This window comes from Polyodon spathula, chromosome 17, assembly GCF_017654505.1.
Source record: "Polyodon spathula isolate WHYD16114869_AA chromosome 17, ASM1765450v1, whole genome shotgun sequence".
In the NCBI taxonomy this organism is placed as follows: Eukaryota; Metazoa; Chordata; class Actinopteri; order Acipenseriformes; family Polyodontidae; genus Polyodon; species Polyodon spathula.
In genome coordinates, this window is record NC_054550.1 from 32,104,423 (window position 1) to 32,118,418 (window position 13,996).

General features: G+C 37.5%; 1 pseudogene; it reads right to left on the reverse strand.

The window, feature by feature from the left end:
* Positions 1-13,996, reverse strand: part of LOC121329693 — a 30,100-nt pseudogene that overhangs the window by 1,604 nt on the left and 14,500 nt on the right.

Sequence of the window (13,996 nt, forward strand, 5' to 3'; positions counted from 1 at the left end):
TGCAAAGAGACACAGCCTGTCACTGAGCTAAATTACTGATTTGGTTAAAGACTAGCACAATGGAATGTCTTCATAACACGTACAAAATTGTATGCTTTGAGGCACAACACCCTTGTCGAATGAAATCAAGATTTTGTTTGTTTTGAATAAATGACTTTGGCATTACAAAATAAAACACAAGTAATTGGAAAGCAACAATAAAAAAATATATTTTCTACTTTTCGTAAAAACCTACCTTGTCCATGTGGCCCATGTAGTTCTGTCAATTGCCACCTGATCTGTAACTTGCTTTCCTGAAGGCACCTCATACACTAGGCGTTTGTAGGCTCCAGTCGATACCTTTCAAGTAAATACGAACGTAGGCAATCGCATAAATTAGCTATTTACAGTTAACTTGTATAAAATAAACTTTTCTTTTTTTCTTTTAAGAAGGCCTATAGATTACTATTACTAGACTATAAATTATATAATATATATATAGATATATATCCTATATATATATAAGTACAAAAAATATACTTGAATAAAATTGCTTGTCTGCTGAAAAACCATCTGCATCACGAAATGTGGAAGTCTCTGCAGAGTTAATCCTGTTCAGGGCGCGGTCCATAGTCCAGGTCATAAAAAATCCACAGCATTCTCATTAGAGCCCACAGCAAGGTAGCGACAATTTTGGACTAAACCTTCAAGATTAAACCTGATATGGAAGTTCTATTTTGCCTATATTATATAATATATATATATATATATATCAGTAAATGTGAATGCAACACGTGTAGATTATGGAAATATATGTTTAAGCAGTTTTTTTTTTTTTTTTTAAACATTTTTTTTTTTGAAGTTTTTAAACGGCACACACATTTTTCTAATAAAACAAAATACAAATTCCATTCAATAAAATATTACTAACAGACCAGACGTTTACACAGAGATGCATGAAAACAAATGGTACTTTATTTTTGTTTAACAACATTAGATTATTAGAAAAACAATTATCCAACCTTATGTCTTGAACTGAAGACCTCCGGTCTCTCTTTTTCCCCCAAATCTTGAGTGATGCGACGAGCAATATAATAAACTCTCCGTTTTTCATGCCAATTGCCACCATATCTCCTTCAGGGCTGTAGCTCACAGAGCATGCAGCATGTCCCAGGTTCACTTTGTTGAGCATCTTCTGTTTTAGCAAGTAAAAAAAAATAATTAAGAAGCAATAGAGATATTTGCATTCATACTCAACAGAGCATAACAATCCTCCAGAAAGGTACTTGTTATATTACCTTGTTTTAATCTATTTAAAAACAGAACATTCATTATTTAAATGATACAATTATATACACACACACACATATATATATATATATATATTATATATATATATATATATATATATATATATATATATATATATATATATATATATCTCCAAATGCTAACCTTATCAGGAATGTCCCACAGTCTCACAGTCCCATCCTCTGCAGCAGACAGGAAGACATCCCTGGACGGATGAGTTCCCAGTCCCCAGATTGGGCCGTCTGTGTGGCCACTAATCAAAATGTTACACGCTGCGTTTTTCTCCCCCACCTCAATGATCTCTGCATTTCTTGTTCCAACAACGATTTTTCCCTAAAAGTGTGTGTATATATATATATATATATATATATATATATATATATATATATATATATAATATATATATATATATATATATATATATATATATATCATTTTGCTAATTTAAAAGGTGATTATAGGTATTATTATTACTATTATTATTATTATAAAACCATTTGGAACTGCTTCCCAGTCATTCCACATTGTTCTTTTGTTCTTTGATAATGTAAATCAAGCTCAAGGGACAGATTTATTACACTGCTTTTCATTAAAACATGAAAGAGAGAAGTCAGTCACTTACTTTCCCCCTGCAGACCGAGCGGACACAGTCTATGACCTGGCCAGTCTCCAGCTTGAAAGCTCGGCAGCGCATTAACTCCTGGTCCCACAGTTTTAAAGCACCACCTTCCTTTGACCTTCCGTAACAGCAAAGAGCAAATACTGAGAATCGTTTTAGTTTAAATAAAGGAGGTTTAAAAAGAAATGGAACATGAGAAATGCCTCACAATCCAATTTTATTTTAAATTAAATATTAGTAAAATGCAGATGGCATAATATATTCATTGAACCTGCAGAACAATTATGACATTTGGCCACCAGGCGGTGCCTACCAGTAATTCCTTGATAATGAACACTGCAGTATTTCATACACTGCCACTGAAAGGTATTCTAATGAGTAAGGAACTGGAACTGGAAGGTGGTAAATTCTGAGGATCTACTTACGGCCTCTCTTTGCCTCCAGTTACTATCAGCCCATCTCTCAGTGTGGTATACATGGTGAACACTGGGCCTGTGTGGGCTTTGGCCACAACTCGAATTAGAATGTGTTCCTTCCAAACACACACATCTCCACTTATGGTACCTGTAAATGTCAAGTTATTCTGAAAAGAAAACAGACCTGCACTAATCTAGTGACCTAAGATAAAACAGAAAAAAGTGCAACAGTTCATAATCCTTGTTTTGATTTAAACCATGCTGAGATACTAAGGAAATAAAAAATAAAATTAAAAAAAACTGTAAACATATATATATAAGCAAGTTCTTGTTAGCTCTGTCTTAGACTGAGTATGGATTCAGCTACAGTAAATTGGTTCCAGCCTCCCTCTGGCTATGGCTCTCTACACAGAGCAGTTCTGCAATGACATCATGTGCAGAGGATTTACCCAGGGGTAGTAAAGAAGGGGCTTTGATTCTGTGCTTGCAATCTCTACTACAGCACTGTTGGGTATTTGCAAGGATCCCTGCAAGCATGCCAGGCAGAAGGATTACTCAAAACCACTAGCAGGAACATAGGATTCACCTCTGAATAAAACAAATGGTAGAGTTTAATATAGAAGTGCCCCATTCATTAATCAAGGATACTGAGAGTCCATTCACCCAACCAGTAACGGAACTGTATGACTGCCCCATCAAAACAGTGCATTTCAACTGAAATGTAAACCTTTACACCAATGTCATTGCTCACAAGATTAACATCTGCTTGAACAGCTTTAAAGTATACAAAACGTTATGGTCACACATTACTCTTCCACTGCTGGTGTTTGCATTAGAAATACTTGTATATAAAGAAATCCATTCGAAAGCAGTTTATTTCATTAAAAAAATGTACCCACTGCAATTGAAAGCTAAAGTCTTCAGTATAACACCTTGGATATGATTGTATTTATCTATGAGTCGACATCAATTAAAGAAAGATATTGCCCTCAAGTCATTGAATCCATACTGGCACAAACACAATACATTCAAATTAGTATCTCCGATTTGATCATATTTTGTTATTCTTATGAATGTAGCACGAACACGTCATTTTAAAGTGCAATCGAATTTTGCATAAAACTGCAGCATGGGTCAAGGCCTACTGTAGGAACTCGGTAGGGTTTAAAAGAGGGGGGTGATTTTGGAAAACTGCAAAAAAAGATAGGAATGATCATGAACTTACAGCTCCAAATGCTACAGAGAGCATAGTTTGCATCTTGGCATCTTCAATGGAGCTCAGTACGCCTTTTTTACTGAGAAGAGCCCTCCCTGCCAGTGTCCAGAAGCGCACGTGTTTCATACCGACTGACACAAACTGGGTGTCAGAGTCTGGTCTAAATTCAGCCACAAAGATACGCTGGGTATGGCCAGCCCTGCTCGCAATTTTGACTCCTTGAAAAACAGAAATAAATAGGGCCTGAAACCACAGGACAAAATTTTACAGATAACGAATAGCTCAATTCAATACAATGGCCGACATTAGCAATTAACATGTCTACAGATATTACACTAAACAAAAACATTAAAATCTCAGTCTAGTATTAAACTCATTCAGCATTTAGTAATTTTTATGTCATTTGACAGATTGCCCTGTTAAGAGCCTTTATTATAAAAAAAAGGCCCTTCTGATCACTCTTGCATAAAAAAAAAAAAAAAAACAGTTTTGTACATATTTAGGAAAGAAACTAGTGCTAAATCGAGAGTATGTAAAACAAGCTGTAAAATGACTGCCATCACAGTGATGAAAATGTACCTTCTTGCCACTTCCAGATGGTAATGGTGTGCTCTAGATCGAGTCCCACAGACAGCAGTAGCTTCCCTGTGGCGCTGAAGCTGACTGAACAGACTCCCTGGGAGTGGAAGCAGCGCAGCACTGACAGGGTCTGCTTGTTCATGGCGTCCCACACATGAATAGATGGTGACGTGACTAAGAAAGGAGAGCAGGAAGTTTTAACAACACTTGAAAAGGTTTTGTAAAACAGTGCCCTACTGGACACACAAGGACCCACTTGCATTCTCACTCTGATCCAGTAGGTGGCAATATTGAACCACAATGGTCAATGGTCTCTCAGGAGTCTACTCAAGCAAAGAGGATACATATAAGAATAGATAAATGACACTTGTGCTTGCTGAGCTTACAGTCTATATCAAAGATCTGTCAAGCAGTCCAGTTGTGAGGTACAGCGTGAAAGCAAGGTCAATTACTGTATTATAAACCAAAACATTTGTCTTTTTTCAGACTGCTTCAATCTAAGTACATGTTACAGCGAAGGTTCATAACTTTCCATAGCCCTAGCAAGGGAGATGAAAACCCCATGGAGGCGTTCACTGATTGCACAATACAATTAAGACACAATGCATAACACATGTAATTGTTAAGCGCAATTTAAACCTCATAAATCTACAGTACCTGACATGTCTGCAGAGTCTCCTGAAAAGAAAGGAAAAGAAAGGACCATTGAAGATAAATGTGAATTTTTGTTCAGTTCTTAAATGTCAATTTCATCACTCTAAGAACCAGCCAATACATTCTAAAATAACTAACAAAATTCAAGTGTTCTTCTTTGTCTACATTTTCTTCCAATTAATATTAATGCAAAAAAACCACCTAATTTGCAACCAAAGAAAGTGCGCACAATGTATAAAATCTCTTCACTAAAAAGGTAACTGAAGCATATCTATTAAATCCGGCCATGGAGAAAGCATGATAATGCAAATGTAATGCTTCAAAGCAGACCCTGGGAAACAGACAATTAATACAACACAAACTGACGCAATAAAACCACGATGAATGTTAAGTGTCACTTATGCTTCCTTTTTTCACAAACATACCTACTTGGCCAGTTGCCACCACATTAGGGAATTTTGGATGTTGATTTATAGTCAGGCATAGAATGTCATCAGTATGCTCCATGTAAAAGCTCTGCGAAGCTGGAGGATAAAAACACATGCAAAGCCAAGTCAAACTGGGGCTTCAGACTGCAAGGTCATTGCAACATGAAAATAACTGTGTGCTATCTTTCAGGTAGAGCTGACACTATTACCAATTAAAGATCAGGAAAGGGATCATAAGAAGAGTTTCTTTTGATATCTTACTCTTTTAAATCAAAGATTAACACGACACATGTATTGTATAAAAACAAGATAAGCGTGTACTGGGATGTGATTCTCCCTCACCTGTGGAAAGGTTGAATACAATCCCCACAGCTGCTGTGTGGTAAATGATGTCAGCTCCTTCATTTAAATAGTGGACATTGTTACGGCAGTCGTTTCCTCGGTAACCAAACACAAGTTCCAAGACCAGATCCTAGCAATCAAATATATAACGTTAGCTATTATATTATGCAACACACTACCTTGCTTTTAATTTAAACACCTGGAAATCTGACTTCAGCAAAATATCCACAAAAAATACTGAAAACATATATATATATATATATATATATATATATATATATATATATATATACATACATACATACATAGATATACACACTTTTAAAAGACCGGTTAGTGATTTAAAGTTAGTGTGGTTCTGATTATTTGAACTAATAATACTAGATATATACTATTATATATCACTATGATACATATAGATATATATATAATATGATTTTTTTTTTTTTTTTTTTTTTTTTTTTTTTTTTTTTACCACTTCAATCTGCCTCTTCTTTTTGCCTACGTTATTTGTCTGCAGTTTCTCAGGCTGTGGCAGCGCCCTACTTACAGGTGGTCTGAAACAGAGAACTGTGAATAAGAAAAGCTGGTCTGTCACCCGTTCCATACCAGAACAGTCAAGGCTAGGGTCTCTTTAACAGGCAGATTAGCTCTATTATTACATCTCAACAACAGTGATGCTATCCTCATGGTGGCTTTCCTACAAGGTGACAAATAACAGTGATATAGTTTTTATTATCATAGGAGCACCAGAATTCAAAATGAATCCAGGGTTTACAGCTAGAAGACATTCTTTTGCATGAAAAAGACTTGAATGGACCTATTTTTTGTACTTTTGCTTATATTTCTTGCAAGAGTTCACTTGACACTTGTTAAATTGCCACCTATACAGGTATAAAAACATACAGCTGTACTAGTTTGTGCTAAAAAAGAAAAAAAAGAACATTATTGCAAAGCAATAAAAAGTTTAATGAGCAGTGTTGGTCCACATACAGTTTTAAATGGTACTTCTCTTATCTTTGCTGAAGAGACTTTGCACACAGCTAGTTCTAGTAAAACATACACAGTTGTAATGCACAGAAATGAGACTGGCGTGTGGAGGAGCCAGTTGGGGGAGTTCACAACACCATTCATCTTCAGAATGGATTCCAAATTCTAATGATCATCATCCTAGTCTTGTTATTCATCTTGTTCCCCCAATATGCAGTAAATTACTTTTTTTCCTTCACCAGCACTTCAACACAATCCAGGACATGTTTGAATCAATGTTCATTCATGCACAAAGCAACATGATCTGGTTTCAAAATAAAGGCATACTGAGCAAAGAAACACCCTTAATGAATTCAGAATGAATTGTACACATGATTATAAGCCATGAAATAGCAGTCAGTAATTTTGACAGCCTAATCAATAACTTCTGTGGATTCACTTCCTTTTTGTGGAATTTGTGTTATTAAACGAGACATTCGATATTGCTGGAGGCTGTTTTGTGAACAGTATTGAATTCTCCTGTAATTACACATTCCACACTGTCAGCACACTGCTGTAACATCTTCATTCTAACTCAGTCGCTTCATTGAAATCAAACCTGGCCAATTGTCTGTTTCTTAGAAAACAGAATCCTAGCAGCAGTATGTTTCTGCTCAAATGAATTAGGAATAATTTCACAGTGAACAGGAGGGCTCAGACAATCCGTCGACAAGCACTAAATCATTTCCCTTTAATAAAAGAGTATGGTTGCCAAGGGGTGCATTGTACAAATTTAAGACTTAAAACGTGTATAGATGTTTGCATGGATTAAACTGATTGTAAATGTAATCATCTCCTTAATATATTGCTTCTGTGGGAAATAAGAATAACGTACACAGAATGAATTGGCGTAAATGATTTGAAATGTAATACAAATATAGAATGATTACCTGGATCCTCTTCTCAGCAGCAAGCAACACAGAAGAGAAGTTAGTTAGTAAAAACACAGAGCTGGTTAAAGCTCATATTTTTTATAAAGAAATACTTTCTATACTCTCTGAATTTGCTAAATGTATTTTTATTGCATGTTCATTACTCTGTCCAATGCGTTTCCCCTGCATGTTTCAGCGGGGCTGTAACAAGTACACCCCTCTAGTGGTCGTGATTATACTGCCCTCATTGTAAAGATTCCAACTTTTCACAGTACAATGTAAAATGTAGATGGCTTTCTTAAGCAAGCCAAATGTGTATGAGTGCAAAAGCAGTAATACATTAAAGAACATACATCATGGGATAATAGGTTTTTTTAATGCAAAATCAGTGGTTAAAAGTATTACTTTGTATATACTCCAACACAGTATATATTTAGATTGGGATTAGTTGCACTAGCTTTTTATATGGAAGGGAAAAAAATAAATCAGACAAACCCTCTATTCTGAATAGTCTGAATGAGGAGCTGATCATAAATTTTATATGGAAGGGAAAAAAATAAATCAGACAAACCCTCTATTCTGAATAGTCTGAATGAGGAGCTGATCATAAAACTGAGGAAGATCTTCAGAATGCCACCAAATTGACAGGGATGGTCACAAGGGGATCTGCTGTGTTGCTCCACATTCCATCAGTTAATTACACGCACACACGCACACGCACGCACGCATGCACGCACGCACACCAGTTAAAAAGCTATTTGAACTGGCTCCAAGTTGGGCCTTTAAGACCATTTTGCCACACATGAATATGTGATGTGTGGTAGAGATATCAAAAAAGGTAAGCAAAGAAGTCAGAAAGATGGATTGATTGAACAGGATGATACCTGTTTTTTAAATGTATGATGGTTGTAGTGATTGAAAATGACAGTATGCATTTATTTTTACTTGTTATAATGTAACCTTACCTTACTACTCCCTGCCTTCATAGGAAGCAAAGGAAAGCGCATCAGGAACAGTTAGAAAAGAGAAATTGTACAGAACAGTAAAAGGAAATGTACCTTTTCTATTACTTTCTCAGTTGCAGCTGTGACTATTTGATGTACCCCCTATTTATTGGCAGGAAAGATTGGAATGAAAGGAAAAAAGAGAATTAAAAGGTTCTTCACTGTATATAGATCTGATAGAATGGATCTGATCAAATTAGGTAGCAAACCATTCACGGCAGTTTTTCATGAACCACGTGACATGCATTGTGGTGTCCTTGCAGTCCCACTGAAATGCAAGGAAGTGTTGGAAATCGAGGACATCACTTCCGTGGAGAGTTAACGCAGTAAACTGGGATTTTCATTCATTTTTTATAAATTTAGAGTGCCCAATTTTGTTACCCTCGATTTTAGTGTTGGCTGTATAGTTTAGATCCCACCTAAACACAAATAGAATCATTTAAAAGGATATTAAAGACTTGTTTAAACACACACACACACACACACACACACACACACAAAAGCACAGCGAACCTTACTGGTCTGCAATACCTTTTTACACCCATACTGTGAAATACACTCTGTATTGTTCTCAACTCTGCCAGGTACCTTTCATCCACAGATGGCTCCTTTTGTTGCAGATGCGGTTTAATTCCCAACATCTGCCGGGCATTAGTTGATAAGGCCTTGATGGTATAATTCGTTTCATTTTCCCTTGTCACATCGCTGTCATAACCTTTAAAAAATAAAGATGAAGTCCAACAATGTACAGCATGGTTATATAGTCCCTTTCGCGATCACTTGTTTTCCACTGTTATTCAATGTAAATTCAAGGATTTTTTTCGAAGTTAAGGGTATCATAGTTACAGGCTGTGCCTCCAAAGATAGTCAGATCCTCCCCACACATCATGCCATTGTAATATTCTTACTTGTTTACATTATGTCTTTGGGAAGTTTTCTTCCAGCAATGGCTTGGCTTCAGAGCTGACACTTACCGCCATCATTTTCCGACTCTATGTCTGACTCCTCACTGTCGCGCTGTCTGGTGTCTCTGTGTCCCTCCACTTCATGTGTCCAGATCATTAGTGAGGTGTCTGCCCCCCCCGCAGTCACCAGCAGAGAGTCGTCATGAGTCCACCGTACGTTAGTTACGTGGGTGCTGTGAGCAACATATCTCTTGAACTTCCCAAATTTCCCCTAAAGAAAAATATTGATAAACAATTTGGATAGAACTATGCATCCCAGATTATTATTAGTAGTAGTACAGTATACTATAATACAACTGTAAAATCAACTGATGCAACCTAAAATGAATCAGGAAATAACTTTTACTGACACGGTTGCAAAAGGTTTTACTGATGAGCCTGAGACAGATCCAGCACAGCCCAAGAACTGAACTACTATCGAGGTTGAAGCATGGCTTCACAAAATACATTTTAGAGTATGAGGATAACTCGTCACAGTGCTCTACCGATTGTTATAATCTAACTCCATGGGGAATTATTCATCTCAATAAACATGGTAATTAAACTGTGTGGCACAATAGTTCCTTTGATGCAGCTAACCGCTAAATGGAAGATGTATACCTGTGAGGCATTGTTAGACTGGTGCAATAGTCCAGAAGCATGATCTGATATGTTTGCTATTAGATAGAGAGCCGGTTTCCTCTCTTACCTGAACTGGGTATTGAAACAGCTTCACATATCCAAAGTCATCACCTGTGGCCAGGACCTTTCTATCACTTGTTAAACAGGAAGCAGCCACCTCTGTGACTTCACTGATTACAGGCCAGATCCCCTCACACGAAGGCCCCAGAACACAGCTCCAAGAGGACCACTCAATCTTCTCTGTCTAAGGAAAGAGAAATTCTGTCATGTATATTTCCTCTACAATACATGAAGAACTAAAATAAAATTCAGATCCTCTTGGGAGATTACTGTCATTAAAACTAAAAATAATAAGAGAGGAACTGCCGTTTAAAAATGGGTTCATTGCTAATGCCAGATTGCTCGTTAAATATTTCTCTCTCCGGAAAAAAAGTTTTAAAGTAGGACATTTAGCAGAGCAGTGCATTGATTTCATTCCAGTGCCTTCTTACCTCAGATACAGGGATAGCCTGCTTCTTTCCACGGGGAGCTTCAAAGAATAACTGCTCTTTAGCAGCAGTGTTTACTTGCAGCAGCTTCCCTGTTTCAGAAAATAGGTGAAAAGAACATGTAATACACTACTGCCAGTGTTTTCATACTAAACCATAAGCATCACATGGTGAAGATTTACCATCGTTACAAATTAAACAGGATACATGCCCAGAATGTGGAGGTACCATAGTGGAGCTAAACTAGGCAACACAATTGCCAGTACAATATAGATAAATAGCTTGTTATATAGAGGAGCCAGCGCCACGTGAATTTATGTAAGGAATACATCAACCACAATGGTCACGTGCTTCTATCAAGTATTCTGTAAATTCAGCTTACATCCAGCAATAAGGAATAAAAAGTCAACCCCATACAGAATGGAAGGCCTGAGCCACCCACAGCATTTGCAAGCTGTTTAGTTTTTCAATATTCACGGCCTCTGTTGCTACATATGCTTGCAGCATGCTGTTCACAAAGGCATATGTGTGTTGATGCCCATACCTCTCTTGTCCCAGTCCAGGTGAGTTATGTAGCTCTGTGACCCTTTACAGACTCCGACCTGCTTGCTGCTCATTACGTTGTAAATATCCACAAAGCCGTCACAGGAGGCCACGGCAAGGTATTTACCAGCACCTAACAATGAACAGATCCCTTCATTTAGAAATGAATGCTAAACCGTGTTCCTCATTGCAATGCATGCCCCTAATGAGGACATTCATATTTCTATTTTACAGATTGTTTTCTGCACCAAGAACATCAACAGCTCACAAACCTGATGGTTCTTTTTTGTTTTTTGTTTTTTTTACATTAATCAACATTTCTGTTTTGCATTGTAGTTCACATTAGAGAAAATATGTTTGCCATATTACCATGTGATCCTCATCAATCATTTCTGGTATCTACCTCCCACCCATTACACAAACATCAAGTCTAAATAAACATGCACTCAGTTAAGTCAAGTGCTTAAGTCAATTAGCCTCTGTGTGCTTACAGTCTTCCTCAGCAGAATGAGGCATTAACAATAATCGTACAAAAACCAGCTTCTTTTCACACTGCTGCTTAATAGACAATGCTCCAGTGCACATAATTCTGCAAGCACCAACCTGGAGAAAACCGAATGTCTGAAATGACATCCTTTCTGTGGTGAAAAGAGACGAGATCTTCAAGTGTTTCTGCGTTTACTATGAGAAAACTTCCATCATTGAGTCCAACAGCCAGAGCCTTCCCATCGGGCGAGAAGCAACAGCACCGGCCCCCTGAAACACAATCGACAAATATTACTTACATTGCATCTTCGCTCTCCAGAAAAGGACACTATTCATCAAGTTGTAGCTCACCATTTCATCTACTGGACTGGGCTCGGGGCTTGAATGAATGTTTTATGAATATGTCTTGTTGCAAATAAATTTAAGTAATTTCAGGTCCTGTTCACTAAACTTCATCCAGTTGCACAGAACAACTGGAAGAGCAACACTTGTCTAGGAATCTCACTTACCCTTCTTGAGCTTTCGAACAGCTAGCATGCAGTGGCTTGGGGAGAGGTCCCATATACGAAGGGTTTTATCATCACTGACAGTGGCACAGATCGGTAAATGAGGATGAGTGGCCAGGCCCCACACTTCCCCCTCCATGTGACCCTGTAGAAATGTTTCAGAAGAACATTTAAAAAAAATAAATAAATACAGTATAAGTAATGGGCTTAAATTACAACGCAAACACAGTAATGATAACTGGAACTATTTTTAAGAGTTGCAGACGTGCACGATAACACAAGACACCAGAATTCTTATGATTTGTTTGGTTGGTTTTACTTTGTAATTACAAAGAAGCATGTCAGTACCTAGAAAACAGCTGAAGCTTGTCAGCTATACAAATATCTTCCTGAAAAAAGTAGAAAAAATAAATTTAAAAAATCTTCTAAATACATAACTGCACCTTACCTGAACCAGTAGGGTTATTGGTCCACTTTTATCAACCTCTAGGATTTCTCCGTTCTTTGTACCCACTAAAATATGACCATGACCTAATGATATGGCACGGATAGAAGGGTTGTCTTCCAGCAACAGACCTACAGGTTTTCAAAAAGAATAGATTTTAAACATTAAGCTTTTAATAATAGAAATTAAGTCTGTCATTGGACAAAACACTCTCGACTAGCTATGGCCATTATTCATGCAAGGATACAGAGGCAGAGCTGTGTAAGGATATACAGATACACAATGGCCATAGCTAGTCGAGAGTGTTTTGTCCAGTAACCTCCACCTTGCGCTACAAGCTATTAGGGCATGACAAATCTAAGCCAAGAAATTGTGATTCTATTAAAGTGTCCAAATCCTCCAACTCTTCTTAAAGATAACTGAACACATTTTTTCCAACATCTTCACACCATGGATACAGTATGCAATTGCAAGAAAAACAGATGAAAAGTCCAGTCTTGTACCTTTGGAGCCAGGTGCAAGCACAGCTCGCTTGACAGCGTAGGTTTTGATGCAACGCTCAAAGGTGTCGTCCCAGAGAGCCACAACTCCGTCCTTCCCTCCTGTCACAAACCCCTAATGAAACACACAGAGCAAATCAGGGTTTAACAGTCGACAGCCCTAATGAAGCACAGAGCTAGTCAGGGTTTAACAGTCAACAGCTCATCAGGACAGGATGACAGAATCACAATGACGAGGAACAAAAGACTACAGCTGAAGCATCCCAGGAGAAAAAAAACAGCAGATCTCACTCTGACAGAAATTGGACAGCAAAAAAAACAAACAATATATATATAAAACCTGCAGCAAAACAGTTAAGCCTAACAGGTTAAAAACACTGCTTTTGAGACTATATCGACAAACATAAATTAAGCTTCAGTTTGTAGGACTTATAATTCTGATCATTATATAGTCTCATAGATTGAATAATGCGTCCATAATGTTGGATATAAATAACTCTGCAAAACAAGTTGCTCTTACTTTCTCCAAGGCGTGCATGCTGAAGACAGGCCCATCATGCGCCTTGATGGTTTTAATCAGACACATGTCTCTCCAGATGCATATGTCCCCAGTTGAGGTTCCTGAGAAGACCATCTCCTCTGTCCAGCCGTACACAGCACACATCATTGTTTCAGTCTTCCCCATGTTTCCTTTCCTCCCAACAAGACCTCCACCTGCAGCGGCAAAGAGAGCACTCGCTTTCAGTGCACTTTTCAAGCGCACTATTGACAGCGTACACATGAAAAGGCTAACAGTTGCTTCATGTGCAATTCCACATGAATAAGTAGGGAATGCATCATGGAGTGAGTATTATTTACTTTAGATATGTTATTATTTTAGTTCATAGTTCATGTGAAATTACATTTGAATCCCTGGGTACCTGTAAAATATCAGTCTTTATTTCAGCCATACCTGCTTTGTGCCAGAATTTGATATGCTTTATTCCTACTGTA